The sequence below is a fragment of the Scyliorhinus torazame genome, unplaced genomic scaffold (assembly GCF_047496885.1).
Source record: "Scyliorhinus torazame isolate Kashiwa2021f unplaced genomic scaffold, sScyTor2.1 scaffold_748, whole genome shotgun sequence".
Classification (NCBI taxonomy): Eukaryota; Metazoa; Chordata; class Chondrichthyes; order Carcharhiniformes; family Scyliorhinidae; genus Scyliorhinus; species Scyliorhinus torazame.
In genome coordinates, this window is record NW_027308475.1 from 1 (window position 1) to 20,409 (window position 20,409).

At 50.5% G+C, this 20,409-nt stretch overlaps 3 non-coding genes across 3 annotated transcripts; all 3 read right to left on the reverse strand.

The window, feature by feature from the left end:
- Nucleotides 1–2,109: 2,109 nt before the first annotated feature.
- Nucleotides 2,110–2,302, reverse strand: LOC140406647 (U2 spliceosomal RNA). Its single transcript, XR_011939216.1, has one exon. It is a non-coding gene; the product is annotated as a U2 spliceosomal RNA (small nuclear RNA).
- A 5,888-nt stretch (nt 2,303–8,190) lies between these two features.
- LOC140406646 (U2 spliceosomal RNA) lies at nt 8,191–8,375 on the reverse strand. The gene has a single exon (XR_011939215.1). It is a non-coding gene; the product is annotated as a U2 spliceosomal RNA (small nuclear RNA).
- A 5,888-nt stretch (nt 8,376–14,263) lies between these two features.
- Nucleotides 14,264–14,454, reverse strand: LOC140406645 (U2 spliceosomal RNA). Its single transcript, XR_011939214.1, has one exon. It is a non-coding gene; the product is annotated as a U2 spliceosomal RNA (small nuclear RNA).
- Between the last annotated feature and the right edge of the window lie 5,955 nt (nt 14,455–20,409).

Below are 20,409 nucleotides of genomic sequence, written 5' to 3' on the forward strand. Positions count from 1 at the left end.
GTTGCAGGGCTGAGAAAACTGTTCTGGTCCGTACTGGCCCCGTGATTTGGATGCAGATGCATTGGGGGGGTGGTGTAGCCCTGGGGTTCGTCGTGGTGGTCAGTAGGTGTTGGGGTTGCAGGCCGGTCTTCACCTGGGTTGTTGCTGCTCGTTGCTATCGGGGGTTGGTCTGTGACCTTGTTTTCTTCCCGGTCGGTGGTCTGGGGGGTCTGTGCCTTCCGTTCCCCGTTGGTGCTTTGCCTCTTTATCTGAGGCCGATTCTTGTCCTGTTTTCCCTCATCGGATGAGGTGTCGGCACTAAGTGCGCCGGCTGAGAGGTGTCGCTTTTTGCCACTACCCCTCAGAGGGTTCTTCAGTTTGTTTTTTTGTTTCCTCTTACGTTTGTCCCTGTTCACGGTTTCCCAGGGCTCTTTATTCTTTGTCCCATCCTCTTCCTCTTCCATTGAGTGTTCCTCATCAGATGGGGCTGGGGTTGGGTTGTCAGGAGGTGCTGGGGCCTCCTCTTTTTGTTGGGGGCCCTTCTGTTGCTTTTCCTCATTCTGAACCGTGGTGTCTTTTTCGGTGGAGGGTGTATGCACCTCCTCTCTGGTCGCCTTTTTAACTCCGCTGCTGATGATTTCAGCGTATGTCGCCCCGCGTTTCGGGCAGGCCCTGTAAAGATGGCCGGCCTCCCCACACAGGTTGCAGCACTTGTCTTCTTTGCAGTCCTTAGTCATGTGTCCCTCCTGCCTGCAGTTCTTGCAGAAGGTCACACTGCAGTTTGCGGCAACATGCCCCGTTTTGCCACAGGTGTGGCATACACGTGGCTGTCCCACGTAGTAGAGGTAGCCACGATTTACTCCAATAGCGAAATTGGAGGGGGGATGCAGGATGGCTCCGTTGCTGTCCGTTCTTAGGGTCACCTTGACCTGGTGCTCACTTGTCCAGATGCCGAAGGTGTCTTTCACTTGCACGCTGTCACTTTTCAGCTCAGCGTACCTGGCGAGGAACGTGAGCACATCAGATACAGGGACGTGGGGGTTGTACGTGTGCAGTGTAACAACCCGATTTCGCTGTGCCGGTAGCGTAAACAGAGGTTCCGCAGTCAGGATCGACAAGGGACTCTGGTTACCTTTTTCCTTGAAGACGTTCAAGAATTTGATGCACGCTGCGACGCTCTTGAAGGTGACATCAAAGAAACCATTCTTGGGGAAGTTTTGCAAGCAGAAGATCTCTGTTGCTTTAAACCCACAGCACTCGAGCAGCACCTTCTTCACGAAGTGTTTCCGGTCCAAAGGTGACTCTCCATCCGTTTTCTTCACTGTGACTCGGACAGTGTTTCGCACGCCCCAGCCTGGTGGTCGGGATGCAGCTGCATCCATAGCTCGTACGTTGGGTGTGAAACTGTATCGGCGTTAGGCCTAAACCCGAGGTTTAGGCCAGCATGTAGATCCACCAATAGCAGCCAAGCTCCAAACGTTTCTTCTTTGACGACTTCAATCCCTCCGAGTTCTCCAATCCACGATCGTCATCGAAATCCTCAGCTTCCCTCGATCAAATGAGACTACACTTGATCTTAGCCAAAAGGCCGAGAAGCGGAGTAATCCACATTCAACAGTGAAATGATGTGGAGATGCCGGCGTTGGACTGGGGTGAGCACAGTACGAAGTCTTACAACACCAGGTTAAAGTCCAACAGGTTTGTTTCGATGTCACTAGCTTTCGGAGCGCTGCTCCTTCCTCAGGTGAATGAAGAGGTATGCTCCAGAAACATATATATGGACAGATTCAAAGATGCCAGACAATGCTTGGAATGCGAGCATTAGCAGGTGATTAAATCTTTACAGATCCAGAGATGGGGTAACCCCAGGTTTGAGAGGTGTGAATTGTGTCAAGCCAGGACAGTTGGTAGGATTTTGCAGTGAAATGGGTGGTCAATTTTGAATTTGTTTGCTTTCCCCCTTGTGCTTGTAAGATGAGGCCTTTCGTCATCCTTCATCACACCCCGTAGAAGCTGAGTAGCAGCAGCCACTTGACGAAGCGTTTTGTTGTGTGATGAAAGAAATGTGAATAAAGTGTATATTTGTATGTGTTTGAGCTGTTTTTTGACTTTGAAATTCCCCATAAAGGGGTGGTGTGCACCGTTCCTGGAGATACTGCAATACCAGGTCGATGCGTGGAGTGGACGGAGCAAGCCCCTATTCCATCTCCCTGCTCCAAAAATCAATTTAATATATGGTCCCCAGATAAGGGACGTATCAGATATTAAACTGATAAGAACAGATTTTTTTTTTTTTTTTTTTTTTTTTTATTCAAAAAAATATACTTTATTCATAAAAATTTATCATGAGCATTACAGAAACATTTCAAATTGTCTTGACTGTACATTTCCGGCAGGGTTACATGTTGCCTTGACTTTCTTTCATTCAATTTTGATATTGTCATACACATATCACTCTTTACATGACAATTCCTTCTTAAATATTTACATTGTCATGTTTGTTTTATACATTGGAGTGTTGGTTGCCCAGACCGAGGGGCTTTACACTGTTACGCGCCCCTCGGTGTACATTTGCTGGAAAGACTTTACACAGTGGTCTTTCCCCATTGCGCCTTGGCGGCAGCTGCCCCAAGCTTGAGTGCGTCCCTCAGCACGTAGTCCTGGACCTTGGAATGTGCCAGTCTGCAACACTCGGTCGAGGACAATTCTTTGCACTGGAAGATCAGCAAGTTTCGGGCAGACCAAAGAGCGTCTTTTACCGAGTTGATGACCTTCCAGCAGCAGTTGATATTTGTCTCGGTGTGTGTCCCTGGAAACAGTCCGTAGAGCACAGAGTCCTGTGTCACAGATCTGTTTGGGATAAACCTTGACAAATACCACTGCATCTCTCTCCAGACCTTCTTTGCAAAGGCACATTCCACAAGGAGGTGTGTGACCGTCTCATTTCCCCCACAGCCACTCCGAGGGCAGCGTGCATTGGTGCAGAGCCTTCGGGTGTGCATGAAGAATCTGACAGGGAGGGCCTTTCTCACCACCAGCCAAGCTAGGTCTTGGTGCTTGTTTGAAAGTTCTGGTGATGAGGCGTTCTGCCAGATGACTCTGGCAGTCTGCTCAGGGAACCATCCAACGTCCTCCACGGTCTCCTTTTCCCTGAGGGCCTCGAGGACATTACGTGCTGACCACTGCTTCATTGCCTTGTGGTCAAAGGTGTTTTCCTTCAAAAACTTTTCCACAAAGGACAGGTGGTACGGTACGGTCCAACTACTTGGAGCGTTCCGCGGCAATGAGGCCAGGCCCATCCTTCGCAACACCGGGGACAGGTAGAACCTCAGTATGTAGTGACACTTGGTGTTTGCATACTGGGGGTCCACGCACAGCTTGATGCAGCTGGACACAAAGGTGGCCAACAGGATGAGGGAGGCGTTGGGTACGTTCCGCCCTCCCTTCTCCAGAGGTTTGTACATGGTGTCCCTTCGGACACGGTCCATCTTGGATCGCCAGATAAATTTGAAGATGGCCCGGGTGACTGCTGTGGCGTAGGGTCGGGTTATGGGCCAGACCTGCGCCACGTACAGTAGCACCGAGAGTACCTCACACCTGATGACCAGGGTTTTGCCCGCAATGGAGAGGGAGCGTTGCTCCCACCAGCCCAGTTTCTGTCTTATCTTTCCTATGCGCTCCTCCCAGTTTTTGGTGCACGCCCCAGCAGCTCCGAACCATATCCCCAGCACCTTCAGGTAATCTGACCTGACGGTGAAGGGGACAAAGGACCGGTCGGCCCAGTTCCCAAAGAACATGGCCTCGCTCTTGCCCCGGTTTACCTTGGCTCCAGAGGCCAGTTCAAACTGGTCGCAGGTGGTCAAGAGCCTGCGTACAGACGCAGGATCCGAGCAGAAGACGGCAACGTCGTCCATGTACAGGGAGGCCTTGACTTGCATGCCTCCACTGCCTGGGATCGTCACTCCTCTTATCCCCGGATCCCTCCTGATGGACTCGGCAAAAGGTTCTATGCAGCACACAAAAAGGGCAGAGGAGAGAGGGCAGCCCTGCCTGACTCCAGATCTGATCTGGAACTTTTCTGATTCCCACCCATTGATTGAGACTGCGCTATAGATGTTTGTGTAGAGCAGTTTGATCCAATTGCGAATTCCCTCCCCAAACCCCATTTTGGAGAGCACATCCATCATGTAGGTGTGCGATATTCTGTCAAAAGCCTTCTCCTGGTCAAGGCTGATGAGGCAAGTGTCCACCCCCCTGTCCTGCACGTAGGCGATCGTATCCCTGAGTAGCGCGAGGCTATCAGAGATCTTCCTGCCGGGTACAGCACAGGTCTGGTCAGGGTGGATCACCGACTCCAGAGCAGACCTGACCCGATTGGCGATGACCTTTGCTAGAATTTTGTAGTCCACATTCAACAGTGAAATGGGTCGCCAATTTCGAATTTCTTCCCTTTCCCCCTTCTGCTTGTAGATGAGGGTGATGATGCCTTTCCTCATGGACTCTGACATGCTGCCTTCCAGAAGCATACTCTCGTACACTTCCAGCAGGTCTGGGCCCATCCAGTCCCACAGAGCCGAATACAACTCAACCGGTAAGCCGTCGCTTCCGGGAGTTTTACTCGTCTCGAAGGACTTGGCGGCCTTTGTCAGCTCGTCCAGAGTTAGTGGTTTGTCCAGGTTTTCCAGCTCGCTGTCGCCTATGACCTCCGTGATAGTCGACAGGAAGGTCTGGGAAACAGTGCTATCTGTTGGCTTCAGGTCATACAGTCCGGCATAAAAGGATTGGCTGATCCTCAGGATGTCAGACTGCGATGACTTTTCAGAGCCATCTTCTTCCTTCAGGCTGCTGATCACAGAGGTGTCTCTGTGCACCTTTTGGAAGAAGAAGCGTGAGCACTTTTCGTCCTGCTCCACGGAGCGGACTCTGGAACGGAAGATAACCTTGGAGGCCTCCGAGGTGTAGAGCGAGGCTTGCTGGCTCTTCACCTCTTGGAGATCCTCCTTGACATCCACCCCCATCGACTGCAGCTGGAGCAAATTTTGCATACTTTTCTGGAGCCTGGACATGACCCCTCGTCTCTCTCTCACCTTTTGAACGCCCTTGAGGATGAAAAACCTCTTGATATTCCCCTTGATTGCTTCCCACCAGAGATGTGGGGCCTCAAAGAGGGGTTTCACGGTTCTCCAACCTTTGTAATCCCTCCTGAGTTCCTCGATGTTCTCAGGGGTCAGCAGTTTTACATTTAGCTTCCACGTCCCCCTGCCTACCCCCTGGTCTTCCTGCAGGTGGCAGTCGGCCAGTAGGAGGCAGTGGTCAGAGAAGAACACCGGCGTTACGTCGGTGGACCTGACCGTGAAAGCTCGGGCCACAAAAAAGAAGTCTATCCTGGAGCGGACGGACCCGTCTGGCCGTGACCATGTGTATCTACGCTGCGCGCCGTCTGCAGGGTTGCTGCAGACGTCGAGCAGCTTGGCGTCTTTTACCGTTTCCATCAGGAGTCTGGACGTAGCGTCTAGTTTGCTGTCGGCTTTGCTGGATCGTCCAGCCGCATCGATGATGCAGTTGAAGTCACCACCCAGGATGACCGGCTTGGAGGTGGCCAACAGCAGTGGGAGTTGCTGAAGAACTGCCAGCCGCTCACTTTTTACGGCCGGGGCGTACACATTAATAAGTCTGAGAGGGGTGTTTTTGTATTTCACGTCTGCTACGAGGAGGCGCCCGCCCACCACCTCCTTAACGTCGGAGATGGTGAAGTTGCCTCCCCGCAGCAGAATACCCAGGCCGGAGGAGCGGCAGTCGTTTCCTCCTGACCAGATGGATGGCCCGTGGGACCACCAGCTCGACCAGCGTCTGTAGTTGCTGAGGTGCGGAATTCCGCACTCCTGCAGGAACAGTAGGTCAGCTTTTACATTTGCCAAATGGTTGAGTGTGGCTACACACCGCGAAGTATCTTTGATGCTTCGCACATTTATGGATGCAATTTTTAAACCCATTATAAAAAAGATAGATTTACCAGTCTCAAGAGTCCAGGGTCTATACAGTTGGCTGTTCCAGCTGTTTGATGTTCCCCAGCATGCCGGTGGTGCTCGCAAACTTTAGCACAGTTGCAGGGCTGAGAAAGCTGTTCTGGTCCGTACTGGCCCCGTGATTTTGATGCAGATGCATTGGGGGGGTGATGTAGCCCTGGCGTTCGTCATGGCAGTCAGTAGGTGTTGGGGTTGCAGGCCGGTCTTCACCTGGGTTGTTGCTGCTCGTTGCTATCGGGGGTTGGTCTGTGACCTTGTTTGCTTCCCGGTCGGTGGTCTGGGGGGTCTGTGCCTTCCGTTCCACGTTGGTGCTTTGCCTCTTTATTTGAGGCCGATTCTTGTCCTGTTTTCCCTCATCGGATGAGGTGTCGGCGCTAAGTGCGCCGGCTGAGAGGTGTCGCTTTTTGCCACTACCCCTCGGGGGGTTCTTCAGTTTGTTTTTTTGTTTCCGCTTTCGTTTGTCCCTGTTCACTGTTTCCCAGGGCTCTTTATTCTTTGTCCCATCCTCTTCCTCTTCCATTGAGTGTTCCTCATCAGATGGGGCTGGGGTTGGGTTGTCAGGAGGTGCTGGGGCCTCTTCTTTTTGTTGGGGGCCCTTTTGTTGCTTTTCCTCATTCTGAGCCGTGGTGTCTTTTTCGGTGGAGGGTGTATGCACCTCCTCTCTGGTCGCCTTTTTAACTCCGCTGCTGATGATTTCTGCGTATGTTGCCCCGCGTTTCGGGCAGGCCCTGTAAAGATGGCCGGCCTCCCCACACAGGTTGCAGCACTTGTCTTCTTTGCAGTCCTTAGTCATGTGTCCCTCCTGCCTGCAGTTCTTGCAGAAGGTCACACTGCAGTTTGCGGCAACATGCCCCGTTTTGCCACAGGTGTGGCATACACGTGGCTGTCCCACGTAGTAGAGGTAGCCACGATTTACTCCAATAGCGAAATTGGAGGGGGGATGCAGGATGGCTCCGTTGCTGTCCGTTCTTAGGGTCACCTTGACCTGGTGCTCACTTGTCCAGATGCCGAAGGTGTCTTTCACTTGCACGCTGTCACTTTTCAGCTCAGCGTACCTGGCGAGGAACGTGAGCACATCAGATACAGGGACGTGGGGGTTGTACGTGTGCAGTGTAACAACCCGATTTCGCTGTGCCGGTAGCGTAAACAGAGGTTCCGCAGTCAGGATCGACAAGGGACTCTGGTTACCTTTTCCTTGAAGACGTTCAAGAATTTGATGCACGCTGCGACGCTCTTGAAGGTGACATCAAAGAAACCATTCTTGGGGAAGTTTTGCAAGCAGAAGATCTCTGTTGCTTTAAACCCACAGCACTCGAGCAGCACCTTCTTCACGAAGTGTTTCCGGTCCAAAGGTGACTCTCCATCCGTTTTCTTCACTGTGACTCGGACAGTGTTTCGCACGCCCCAGCCTGGTGGTCGGGATGTAGCTGCATCCATAGCTCGTACGTTGGGTGTGAAACTGTATCGGCGTTAGGCCTAAACCCGAGGTTTAGGCCAGCATGTAGATCCACCAATAGCAGCCAAGCTCCAAACGTTTCTTCTTTGACGACTTCAATCCCTCCGAGTTCTCCAATCCACGATCGTCATCGAAATCCTCAGCTTCCCTCGATCAAATGAGACTACACTTGATCTTAGCCAAAAGGCCGAGAAGCGGAGTAATCCACATTCAACAGTGAAATGATGTGGAGATGCCGGCGTTGGACTGGGGTGAGCACAGTACGAAGTCTTACAACACCAGGTTAAAGTCCAACAGGTTTGTTTCAATGTTTCAAGCTTTCGGAGCGCTGCTCCTTCCTCAGGTGAATGAAGAGGTCTGCTCCAGAAACATATTTTTAGACAGATTCAAAGATGCCAGACAATGCTTGGAATGCGAGCATTAGCAGGTGATTAAATCTTTACAGATCCAGAGATGGGGTAACCCCAGGTTTGAGAGGTGTGAATTGTGTCAAGCCAGGACAGTTGGTAGGATTTTGCAGTGAAATGGGTGGTCAATTTTGAATTTGTTTGCTTTCCCCCTTGTGCTTGTAAGATGAGGCCTTTCGTCATCCTTCATCACACCCCGTAGAAGCTGAGTAGCAGCAGCCACTTGACGAAGCGTTTTGTTGTGTGATGAAAGAAATGTGAATAAAGTGTATATTTGTATGTGTTTGAGCTGTTTTTTGACTTTGAAATTCCCCATAAAGGGGTGGTGTGCACCGTTCCTGGAGATACTGCAATACCAGGTCGATGCGTGGAGTGGACGGAGCAAGCCCCTATTCCATCTCCCTGCTCCAAAAATCAATTTAATATATGGTCCCCAGATAAGGGACGTATCAGATATTAAACTGATAAGAACAGATTTTTTTTTTTTTTTTTTTTTCAAAAAAATATACTTTATTCATAAAAATTTATCATGAGCATTACAGAAACATTTCAAATTGTCTTGACTGTACATTTCCGGCAGGGTTACATGTTGCCTTGACTTTCTTTCATTCAATTTTGATATTGTCGTACACATATCACTCTTTACATTACAATTCCTTCTGAAATATTTACAGTGGCATGTTTGTTTTATACATTGGAGTGTTGATTGCCCAGACCGAGGGGCTTTACACTGTTACGCGCCCCTCGGTGTACATTTGCTGGAAAGACTTTACACTGTGGTCTTTCCCCATTGCGCCTTGGCGGCAGCTGCCCCAAGCTTGAGTGCGTCCCTCAGCACGTAGTCCTGGACCTTGGAATGTGCCAGTCTGCAACACTCGGTCGAGGACAATTCTTTGCACTGGAAGATCAGCAAGTTTCGGGCAGACCAAAGAGCGTCTTTTACCGAGTTGATGACCTTCCAGCAGCAGTTGATATTTGTCTCGGTGTGTGTCCCTGGAAACAGTCCGTAGAGCACAGAGTCCTGTGTCACAGATCTGTTTGGGATAAACCTTGACAAATACCACTGCATCTCTCTCCAGACCTTCTTTGCAAAGGCACATTCCACAAGGAGGTGTGTGACCGTCTCATTTCCCCCACAGCCACTCCGAGGGCAGCGTGCATTGGTGCAGAGCCTTCGGGTGTGCATGAAGAATCTGACAGGGAGGGCCCTTCTCACCACCAGCCAAGCTAGGTCTTGGTGCTTGTTTGAAAGTTCTGGTGATGAGGCGTTCTGCCAGATGGCTCTGGCAGTCTGCTCAGGGAACCATCCAACGTCCTCCACGGTCTCCTTTTCCCTGAGGGCCTCGAGGACATTACGTGCTGACCACTGCTTCATTGCCTTGTGGTCAAAGGTGTTTTTCTTCAAAAACTTTTCCACGAAGGACAGGTGGTACGGTACGGTCCAACTACTTGGAGCGTTCCGCGGCAATGAGGCCAGGCCCATCCTTCGCAACACCGGGGACAGGTAGAACCTCAGTATGTAGTGACACTTGGTGTTTGCATACTGGGGGTCCACGCACAGCTTGATGCAGCTGGACACAAAGGTGGCCAGCAGGATGAGGGAGGCGTTGGGTACGTTCCGCCCTCCCTTCTCCAGAGGTTTGTACATGGTGTCCCTTCGGACACGGTCCATCTTGGATCGCCAGATAAATTTGAAGATGGCCCGGGTGACTGCTGTGGCGTAGGGTCGGGTTATGGGCCAGACCTGCGCCACGTACAGTAGCACCGAGAGTACCTCACACCTGATGACCAGGGTTTTGCCCGCAATGGAGAGGGAGCGTTGCTCCCACCAGCCCAGTTTCTGTCTTACCTTTCCTATGCGCTCCTCCCAGTTTTTGGTGCACGCCCCAGCAGCTCCGAACCATATCCCCAGCACCTTCAGGTAATCGGACCTGACAGTGAAGGGGACAAAGGACCGGTCGGCCCAGTTCCCAAAGAACATGGCCTCGCTCTTGCCCCGGTTTACCTTGGCTCCAGAGGCCAGTTCAAACTGGTCGCAGGTGGTCAAGAGCCTGCGTACAGACGCAGGATCCGAGCAGAAGACGGCAACGTCGTCCATGTACAGGGAGGCCTTGACTTGCATGCCTCCACTGCCTGGGATCGTCACTCCTCTTATCCCCGGATCCCTCCTGATGGACTCGGCAAAAGGTTCTATGCAGCACACAAAAAGGGCAGAGGAGAGAGGGCAGCCCTGCCTGACTCCAGATCTGATCTGGAACTTTTCTGATTCCCACCCATTGATTGAGACTGCGCTATAGATGTTTGTGTAGAGCAGTTTGATCCAATTGCGAATTCCCTCCCCAAACCCCATTTTGGAGAGCACATCCATCATGTAGGTGTGCGATATTCTGTCAAAAGCCTTCTCCTGGTCAAGGCTGATGAGGCAAGTGTCCACCCCCCTGTCCTGCACGTAGGCGATCGTATCCCTGAGTAGCGCGAGGCTATCAGAGATCTTCCTGCCGGGTACAGCACAGGTCTGGTCAGGGTGGATCACCGACTCCAGAGCAGACCTGACCCGATTGGCGATGACCTTTGCTAGAATTTTGTAGTCCACATTCAACAGTGAAATGGGTCGCCAATTTCGAATTTCTTCCCTTTCCCCCTTCTGTTTGTAGATGAGGGTGATGATGCCTTTCCTCATGGACTCTGACATGCTGCCTTCCAGAAGCATACTCTCGTACACTTCCAGCAGGTCTGGGCCCATCCAGTCCCACAGAGCCGAATACAACTCAACCGGTAAGCCGTCGCTTCCGGGAGTTTTACTCGTCTCGAAGGACTTGGCGGCCTTTGTCAGCTCGTCCAGAGTTAGTGGTTTGTCCAGGTTTTCCAGCTCGCTGTCGCCTATGACCTCCGTGATAGTCGACAGGAAAGTCTGGGAAACAGTGCTATCTGTTGGCTTCAGGTCATACAGTCCGGCATAAAAGGATTGGCTGATCCTCAGGATGTCAGACTGCGATGACTTTTCAGAGCCATCTTCTTCCTTCAGGCTGCTGATCACAGAGGTGTCTCTGTGCACCTTTTGGAAGAAGAAGCGTGAGCACTTTTCGTCCTGCTCCACGGAGCGGACTCTGGAACGGAAAATAACCTTGGAGGCCTCCGAGGTGTAGAGCGAGGCTTGCTGGCTCTTCACCTCTTGGAGATCCTCCTTGACATCCACCCCCATCGACTGCAGCTGGAGCAAATTTTGCATACTTTTCTGGAGCCTGGACATGACCCCTCGTCTCTCTCTCACCTTTTGAACGCCCTTGAGGATGAAAAACCTCTTGATATTCCCCTTGATTGCTTCCCACCAGAGATGTGGGGCCTCAAAGAGGGGTTTCACGGTTCTCCAACCTTTGTAATCCCTCCTGAGTTCCTCGATGTTCTCAGGGGTCAGCAGTTTTACATTTAGCTTCCACGTCCCCCTGCCTACCCCCTGGTCTTCCTGCAGGTGGCAGTCGGCCAGTAGGAGGCAGTGGTCAGAGAAGAACACCGGCGTTACGTCGGTGGACCTGACCGTGAAAGCTCGGGACACAAAAAAGAAGTCTATCCTGGAGCGGACGGACCCGTCTGGCCATGACCATGTGTATCTACGCTGCGCGCCGTCTGCAGGGTTGCTGCAGACGTCGAGCAGCTTGGCGTCTTTTACCGTTTCCATCAGGAGTCTGGACGTAGCGTCTAGTTTGCTGTCGGCTTTGCTGGATCGTCCAGCCGCATCGATGATGCAGTTGAAGTCACCACCCAGGATGACCGGCTTGGAGGTGGCCAACAGCAGTGGGAGTTGCTGAAGAACTGCCAGCCGCTCACTTTTTACGGCCGGGGCGTACACATTAATAAGTCTGAGAGGGGTGTTTTTGTATTTCACGTCTGCTACGAGGAGGCGCCCGCCCACCACCTCCTTAACGTCGGAGATGGTGAAGTTGCCTCCCCGCAGCAGAATACCCAGGCCGGAGGAGCGGCAGTCGTTTCCTCCTGACCAGATGGATGGCCCGTGGGACCACCAGCTCGACCAGCGTCTGTAGTTGCTGAGGTGCGGAATTCCGCACTCCTGCAGGAACAGTAGGTCAGCTTTTACATTTGCCAAATGGTTGAGTGTGGCTACACACCGCGAAGTATCTTTGATGCTTCGCACATTTATGGATGCAATTTTTAAACCCATTATAAAAAAGATAGATTTACCAGTCTCAAGAGTCCAGGGTCTATACAGTTGGCTGTTCCAGCTGTTTGATGTTCCCCAGCATGCCGGTGGTGCTCGCAAACTTTAGCACAGTTGCAGGGCTGAGAAAGCTGTTCTGGTCCGTACTGGCCCCGTGATTTTGATGCAGATGCATTGGGGGGGTGATGTAGCCCTGGCGTTCGTCATGGCAGTCAGTAGGTGTTGGGGTTGCAGGCCGGTCTTCACCTGGGTTGTTGCTGCTCGTTGCTATCGGGGGTTGGTCTGTGACCTTGTTTGCTTCCCGGTCGGTGGTCTGGGGGGTCTGTGCCTTCCGTTCCACGTTGGTGCTTTGCCTCTTTATTTGAGGCCGATTCTTGTCCTGTTTTCCCTCATCGGATGAGGTGTCGGCGCTAAGTGCGCCGGCTGAGAGGTGTCGCTTTTTGCCACTACCCCTCGGGGGGTTCTTCAGTTTGTTTTTTTGTTTCCGCTTTCGTTTGTCCCTGTTCACTGTTTCCCAGGGCTCTTTATTCTTTGTCCCATCCTCTTCCTCTTCCATTGAGTGTTCCTCATCAGATGGGGCTGGGGTTGGGTTGTCAGGAGGTGCTGGGGCCTCTTCTTTTTGTTGGGGGCCCTTTTGTTGCTTTTCCTCATTCTGAGCCGTGGTGTCTTTTTCGGTGGAGGGTGTATGCACCTCCTCTCTGGTCGCCTTTTTAACTCCGCTGCTGATGATTTCTGCGTATGTTGCCCCGCGTTTCGGGCAGGCCCTGTAAAGATGGCCGGCCTCCCCACACAGGTTGCAGCACTTGTCTTCTTTGCAGTCCTTAGTCATGTGTCCCTCCTGCCTGCAGTTCTTGCAGAAGGTCACACTGCAGTTTGCGGCAACATGCCCCGTTTTGCCACAGGTGTGGCATACACGTGGCTGTCCCACGTAGTAGAGGTAGCCACGATTTACTCCAATAGCGAAATTGGAGGGGGGATGCAGGATGGCTCCGTTGCTGTCCGTTCTTAGGGTCACCTTGACCTGGTGCTCACTTGTCCAGATGCCGAAGGTGTCTTTCACTTGCACGCTGTCACTTTTCAGCTCAGCGTACCTGGCGAGGAACGTGAGCACATCAGATACAGGGACGTGGGGGTTGTACGTGTGCAGTGTAACAACCCGATTTCGCTGTGCCGGTAGCGTAAACAGAGGTTCCGCAGTCAGGATCGACAAGGGACTCTGGTTACCTTTTCCTTGAAGACGTTCAAGAATTTGATGCACGCTGCGACGCTCTTGAAGGTGACATCAAAGAAACCATTCTTGGGGAAGTTTTGCAAGCAGAAGATCTCTGTTGCTTTAAACCCACAGCACTCGAGCAGCACCTTCTTCACGAAGTGTTTCCGGTCCAAAGGTGACTCTCCATCCGTTTTCTTCACTGTGACTCGGACAGTGTTTCGCACGCCCCAGCCTGGTGGTCGGGATGTAGCTGCATCCATAGCTCGTACGTTGGGTGTGAAACTGTATCGGCGTTAGGCCTAAACCCGAGGTTTAGGCCAGCATGTAGATCCACCAATAGCAGCCAAGCTCCAAACGTTTCTTCTTTGACGACTTCAATCCCTCCGAGTTCTCCAATCCACGATCGTCATCGAAATCCTCAGCTTCCCTCGATCAAATGAGACTACACTTGATCTTAGCCAAAAGGCCGAGAAGCGGAGTAATCCACATTCAACAGTGAAATGATGTGGAGATGCCGGCGTTGGACTGGGGTGAGCACAGTACGAAGTCTTACAACACCAGGTTAAAGTCCAACAGGTTTGTTTCAATGTCACTAGCTTTCGGAGCGCTGCTCCTTCCTCAGGTGAATGAAGAGGTATGCTCCAGAAACATATATATAGACAGATTCAAAGATGCCAGACAATGCTTGGAATGCGAGCATTAGCAGGTGATTAAATCTTTACAGATCCAGAGATGGGGTAACCCCAGGTTTGAGAGGTGTGAATTGTGTCAAGCCAGGACAGTTGGTAGGATTTTGCAGTGAAATGGGTGGTCAATTTTGAATTTGTTTGCTTTCCCCCTTGTGCTTGTAAGATGAGGCCTTTCGTCATCCTTCATCACACCCCGTAGAAGCTGAGTAGCAGCAGCCACTTGACGAAGCGTTTTGTTGTGTGATGAAAGAAATGTGAATAAAGTGTATATTTGTATGTGTTTGAGCTGTTTTTTGACTTTGAAATTCCCCATAAAGGGGTGGTGTGCACCGTTCCTGGAGATACTGCAATACCAGGTCGATGCGTGGAGTGGACGGAGCAAGCCCCTATTCCATCTCCCTGCTCCAAAAATCAATTTAATATATGGTCCCCAGATAAGGGACGTATCAGATATTAAACTGATAAGAACAGATACTACACTTGATCTTAGCCAAAAGGCCGAGAAGCGATGCCGGCGCCGCTCTTGTATTGCCCAAGTCCCATATGCCTTCCCTCTTTTACAGCAGGCTGAGCGCATTCAAAGACTTTTCGATGTAAGTTAAGCACTGACACTTTCACTCTTGGCATATTGCTCCTGGCCTTTCTCATTGGAACAGAAGATTCATTGACAGAACTTGCCTCTTTTCCCCTTTTGCACTCAGACTGCATGACAGTTATGTAGATGACCAGTACGCCACCAGATGGTGACTCTCCCAATCAGATGGGAGAGGGGTGTGCCTATCCTCACCCACGTCACTGTCACAGGCGGCTGCTGCGGAGCAAGCTTTTGAAAACACTTGCAAGTCTTGCCGGTGAGAATGCAGCAGCAGCAACCAACTCGCCTGGTGCCACTCGCCCTGCCTTTTCCCCGTAGCCCTGCAAATATTTTCCCTTCAGATAATAATTCCCTTGTCTTTTGAAAGGCAGGCTTGAAACTGCTCTCAGGCAGTGCATTGCAGATTCTAACCACTCGGGCTGCGCAAAAAGATTTCTCCTCACGTCCAAAGGCTGTATCATGAAAGGCATTCTGCTAGCCCAAGTCTCACTCATGTGATACTGGTTTTGGCTTGTTAAACGAGGCCCTCTTGTTGAAACGTTTGTGTGGAGATGCCGGCGTTGGACTGGGGTGAGCACAGTAAGAAGCACAGCACAGTGTGGCCAAATTCCCCTCCAACTCGATTTTCAAATTTGCTGATGACACCACCGTAGTGGGTCGGATTTCAAACAATGACGAGACAGAGTACAGGAATGAGATAGAGAATCTGGTGAACTGGTGCGACGATAATAATCTCTCCCTCAATGTCGACAAAACGAAGGAGATTGTCATGCACTTCAGGAAGCGTAGTGGAGTACATGCCCCTGTCTACATCAATGGGAACAAAGTAGAAAGGGTCGAGAGCTTCAAGTTTTTAGGTGTACAGATCACCAACAGCCTGTCTGGTCCCCCCATGCCGACACTATAGTTAACAAAGCCCACCAACGACTCTACTTTCTCAGCTACGACCCTCACCAACTTCTACAGATGCACCATAGAAAGCATTCTTATTGGTATGGAGCCTGCTCTGCCCAAGACCGCAGGAAACTACAAAAGGTTGTGAGTGTAGCCCAGTCCATCACGCAAACCAGCCTCCCATCCATTGACTCCCATCAAATCAAGAAGTCTTACAACACCAGGTTAATGTCCAACAGGTTTGTTTCAAATCACTAGCTTTCGGAGCACTGCTCCTTCCTCAGGTGAATGAAGAGGTATGTTCCAGAAACATATATATAGACAAAGTCAAAGATGCAAGACAATGCTTTGAATGCGAGCATTTGCAGGCAGTGGGTGCCTGGAACTCACTACCGGAGGAGGTAGTGGAAGCAGGGACGATAGGGACATTTAAGGGGCATCTTGACAAATATATGAATAGGATGGGAATAGAAGGATACGGACCCAGGAAGTGTACAAGATTGTAGTTTAGTCGGGCAGTATGGTCGGCACGGGCTTGGAGGGCCGAAGGGCCTGTTCCTGTGCTGTACATTTCTTTGTTCTTTGTAATTAAGTCTTTACATAGAACATAGAACATAGAACAATACAGCGCAGTACAGGCCCTTCGGCCCACGATGTTGCACCAAAACAAAAGCCATCTAACCTACACTATGCCATTATCACCTATATGTTTATCCAATAAACTTTTAAATGCCCTCAATGTTGGCGAGTTCACTACTGTAGCAGGTAGGGCATTCCACGGCCTCACTACTCTTTGCGTAAAGAACCTACCTCTGACCTCTGTCCTATATCTATTACCCCTCAGTTTAAAGTTATGTCCCCTCGTGCCAGCCATATCCATCCACGGGAGAAGGCTCTCACTGTCCACCCTATCCAACCCCCTGATCATTTTGTATGCCTCTATTAAGTCTCCTCTTAACCTTCTTCTCTCCAACGAAAACAACCTCAAGTCCATCAGCCTTTCCTCATAAGATTTTCCCTCCATACCAGGCAACATCCTGGTAAATCTCCTCTGCACCCGCTCCAAAGCCTCCACGTCCTTCCTATAATGCGGTGACCAGAACTGTACGCAATACTCCAAATGCGGCCGTACCAGAGTTCTGTACAGCTGCAACATGACCTCCCGACTCCGGAACTCAATCCCTCTACCAATAAAGGCCAACACTCCATAGGCCTTCTTCACAACCCTATCAACCTGCGTGGCAACTTTCAGGGATCTATGTACATGGACACCTAGATCCCTCTGCTCATCCACACTTTCAAGAACTTTACCATTAGCCAAATATTCCGCATTCCTGTTATTCCTTCCAAAGTGAATCACCTCACACTTCTCTACATTAAACTCCATTTGCCACCTCTCAGCCCAGCTCTGCAGCTTATCTATATCCCTCTGTAACCTGCTACATCCTTCCACACTATCGACAACACCACCGACTTTAGTATCGTCTGCAAATTTACTCACCCACCCTTCTGCGCCTTCCTCTAGGTCATTGATAAAAATGACAAACAGCAACTGCCCCAGAACAGATCCTTGTGGTACTCCACTTGTGACTGTACTCCATTCTGAACATTTCCCATCAACCACCACCCTCTGTCTTCTTTCAGCTAGCCAATTTCTGATCCACATCTCTAAATCACCCTCAATCCCCAGCCTCCGTATTTTTTGCAATAGCCTACCGTGGGGAACCTTATCAAACGCTTTGCTGAAATCCATATACACCACATCAACTGCTCTACCCTCGTCTACCTGTTCAGTCACCTTCTCAAAGAACTCAATAAGGTTTGTGAGGCATGACCTACCCTTCACAAAGCCATGCTGACTATCCCTGATCATATTATTCCTATCTAGATGATTATAAATCTTGTCTCTTGTAATCCCCTCCAAGACTTTACCCACTACAGACGTGAGGCTCACCGGTCTATAGTTGCCGGGGTTGTCTCTGCTCCCCTTTTTGAACAAAGGGACCACATTTGCTGTCCTCCAGTCCTCTGGCACTATTCCTGTAGTCAATGATGACATAAAAATCAAAGCCAAAGGTCCAGCAATCTCTTCCCTGGCCTCCCAGAGAATCCTAGGATAAATCCCATCAGGTCCCGGGGACTTATCTATTTTCAGCCTGTCCAGAATTGCCAATACCTCTTCCCTACGTACCTCAATGCCATCTATTCTATTAGCCTGGGGCTCAGCATTCTCCTCCACAACATTATCTTTTTCCTGAGTGAATACTGACGAAAAATATTCATTTAGTATCTCGCCTATCTCTTCAGACTCCACACACAATTTCCCATCCCTGTCCTTGACTGGTCCTACTCTTTCCCTAGTCATTCGCTTATTCCTGACATACCTATAGAAAGCTTTTGGGTTTTCCTTGATCCTTCCTGCCAAATACTTCTCATGTCCCCTCCTTGCTCGTCTTAGCTCTCTCTTTAGATCCTTCCTCGCTACCTTGTAACTATCCATCGCCCCAACCGAAACTTCACACTTCATCTTCACATAGGCCTCCTTCTTCCTCTTAACAAGAGATTCCACTTCCTTGGTAAACCACGGTTCCCTCGCTCGACGCCTTCCTCCTTGTCTGACCGGTACATACTTATCAAGAACACGCAGTAGCTGATCCTTGAACAAGCCCCACTTATCCAGTGTGCCCAACACTTGCAGCCTACTTCTCCACCTTATCCCCCCCAAGTCACGTCTAATGGCATCATAATTGCCCTTCCCCCAGCTATAACTCTTGCCCTGCGGTGTATACTTATCCCTTTCCATCATTAACGTAAACGTCACCGAATTGTGGTCACTGTCCCCAAAGTGCTCTCCTACCTCCAAATTCCAACACCTGGCCTGGTTCATTACCCAAAACCAAATCCAACGTGGCCTCGCCTCTTGTTGGCCTGTCAACATTTTGTTTCAGGAAACCCTCCTGCACACACTGTACAAAAAAACGACCCATCTATTGTACTCGAACTATATCTTTTCCAGTCAATATTTGGAAAGTTAAAGTCTCCCATAATAACTACCCTGTTACTTTCGCTCATATCCAGAATCATCTTCGCCATCCTTTCCTCTACATCCCTAGAACTATTAGGAGGCCTATAAAAAACTCCCAACAGGGTGACCTCTCCTTTCCTGTTTCTAACTTCAGCCCATACTACCTCGGAAGAAGAGTCCCCATCTAGCACCCTCTCCGCCACCGTAATACTGCTCTTGACTAGCAGCGCCACACCTCCCCCTCTTTTGCCTCCTTCTCTGAGCTTACTAAAACACCTAAACCCCGGAACCTGCAACATCCATTCCTGTCCCTGCTCTATCCATGTCTCCGAAATGGCCACAACATCGAAGTCCCAGGTACCAACCCATGCTGCCAGTTCCCCTACCTTGTTTCGTATACTCCTGGCATTGAAGTAGACACACTTCAAACCACCTACCTGAACACTGGCCCCCTCCTGCGACGTCAAATCTGTGCTCCTGACCTCTATACTCTCATTCTCCCTTACCCTAAAACTACAATCCAGGTTCCCATGCCCCTGCTGCATTAGTTTAACCCCCCCCAAAGAGCACTAACAAATCTCCCCCCCAGGATATTTGTGCCCCTCAGGTTCAGATGTAGACCATCCTGTCTGTAGAGGTCCCACCTTCCCCAGAAAGAGCCCCAGTTATCCAAAAATCTGAATCCCTCCCGCCTGCACCATCCCTGTAGCCACGTGTTTAAATGCTCTCTCTCCCTATTCCTCATCTCACTATCACGTGACACGGGCAACAACCCAGAGATAACAACTCTGTTTGTTCTAGTTCTGAGCTTCCATCCTAGCTCCCTGAAAGCCTGCCTGACATCCTTGTCCCCTTTCCTACCTATGTCGTTAGTGCCAATGTGGACCACGACTTGGGGCTGCTCCCCCTCCCCCCAAAGGACCCGGAAAACACGATCCGAGACATCACGTACCCTTGCACCTGGGAGGCAACATACCAAACGTGAGTCTCTCACGCTCCCACAAAATCTCCTATCTGTGCCCCTGACTATAGAGTCCCCAATTACTAATGCTCTGCTCCTCTCCCCCCTTCCCTTCTGAGCAACAGGGACAGACTCTGTGCCAGAGGCCCGTACCCCATGGCTTACCCCTGGTAAGTCGTCCCCCCCACAAGTATCCAAAGCGGTATACTTGTTTCTCAGGGGAACGACCGCAGGGGATCCCTGCACTGACTGCTTTTTCCCAGTCCCTCTTACAGTTACCCACCTATCTCCAATCTTTGGTGTAACTAATTCCCTGAAGCTGCTATCTATGACCCCTTCTGCCTCCCGAATGATCCGAAGTTCTTCCAACTCCAGTTCCCTAACTCGGTCTTGGAGGAGCTGGAGTTGGCAGCACTTCCTGCAGGTAAAATCAGCAGGGACACTAACTGCATCCCTCACCTCAAACATCCTGCAGGAGGAACATTGCACTCCCTTCCCTGCCATTCCTCTAACTTTCTACCAAGATCTGGCTTTTAATAAAATTAAATTTTTATAAAAAATAATAATAATATAATAAAATATGGTACTTACCTCAGACCAATGGGTTTTATTATTAGGTTAGAGGAGGAGGGTGGGTGGGAGACACTACACGTGTAGTGTCTCGGGTTTCCTCTCCACCAGAATTTATTGGTGAGGGTCTTCCCAGACGTCCGCGGGTCGACTTCCTGTTCCCGCCTAAAAAACTAATTTAAAAAAAAAAAGAAAAATTCTCAGCTCCTGCTGAAATTGACTAACCAGCCAGCTCCACTCCCGCCGAAATTGACTGGCCTGCCCCTGCAAAGACAAGTGCTTTTAAAGGTTGACTTACCTCCCAGCAACCTCCTTCCGCAATGCTCCCGCTGAAACTGACTCACCAGCTGTTCTCACGCCGAAATCGACTGGCCTGCCCCTGCAAAGACAAGTGCTTTTAAAGGTTGACTTACCTCCCAG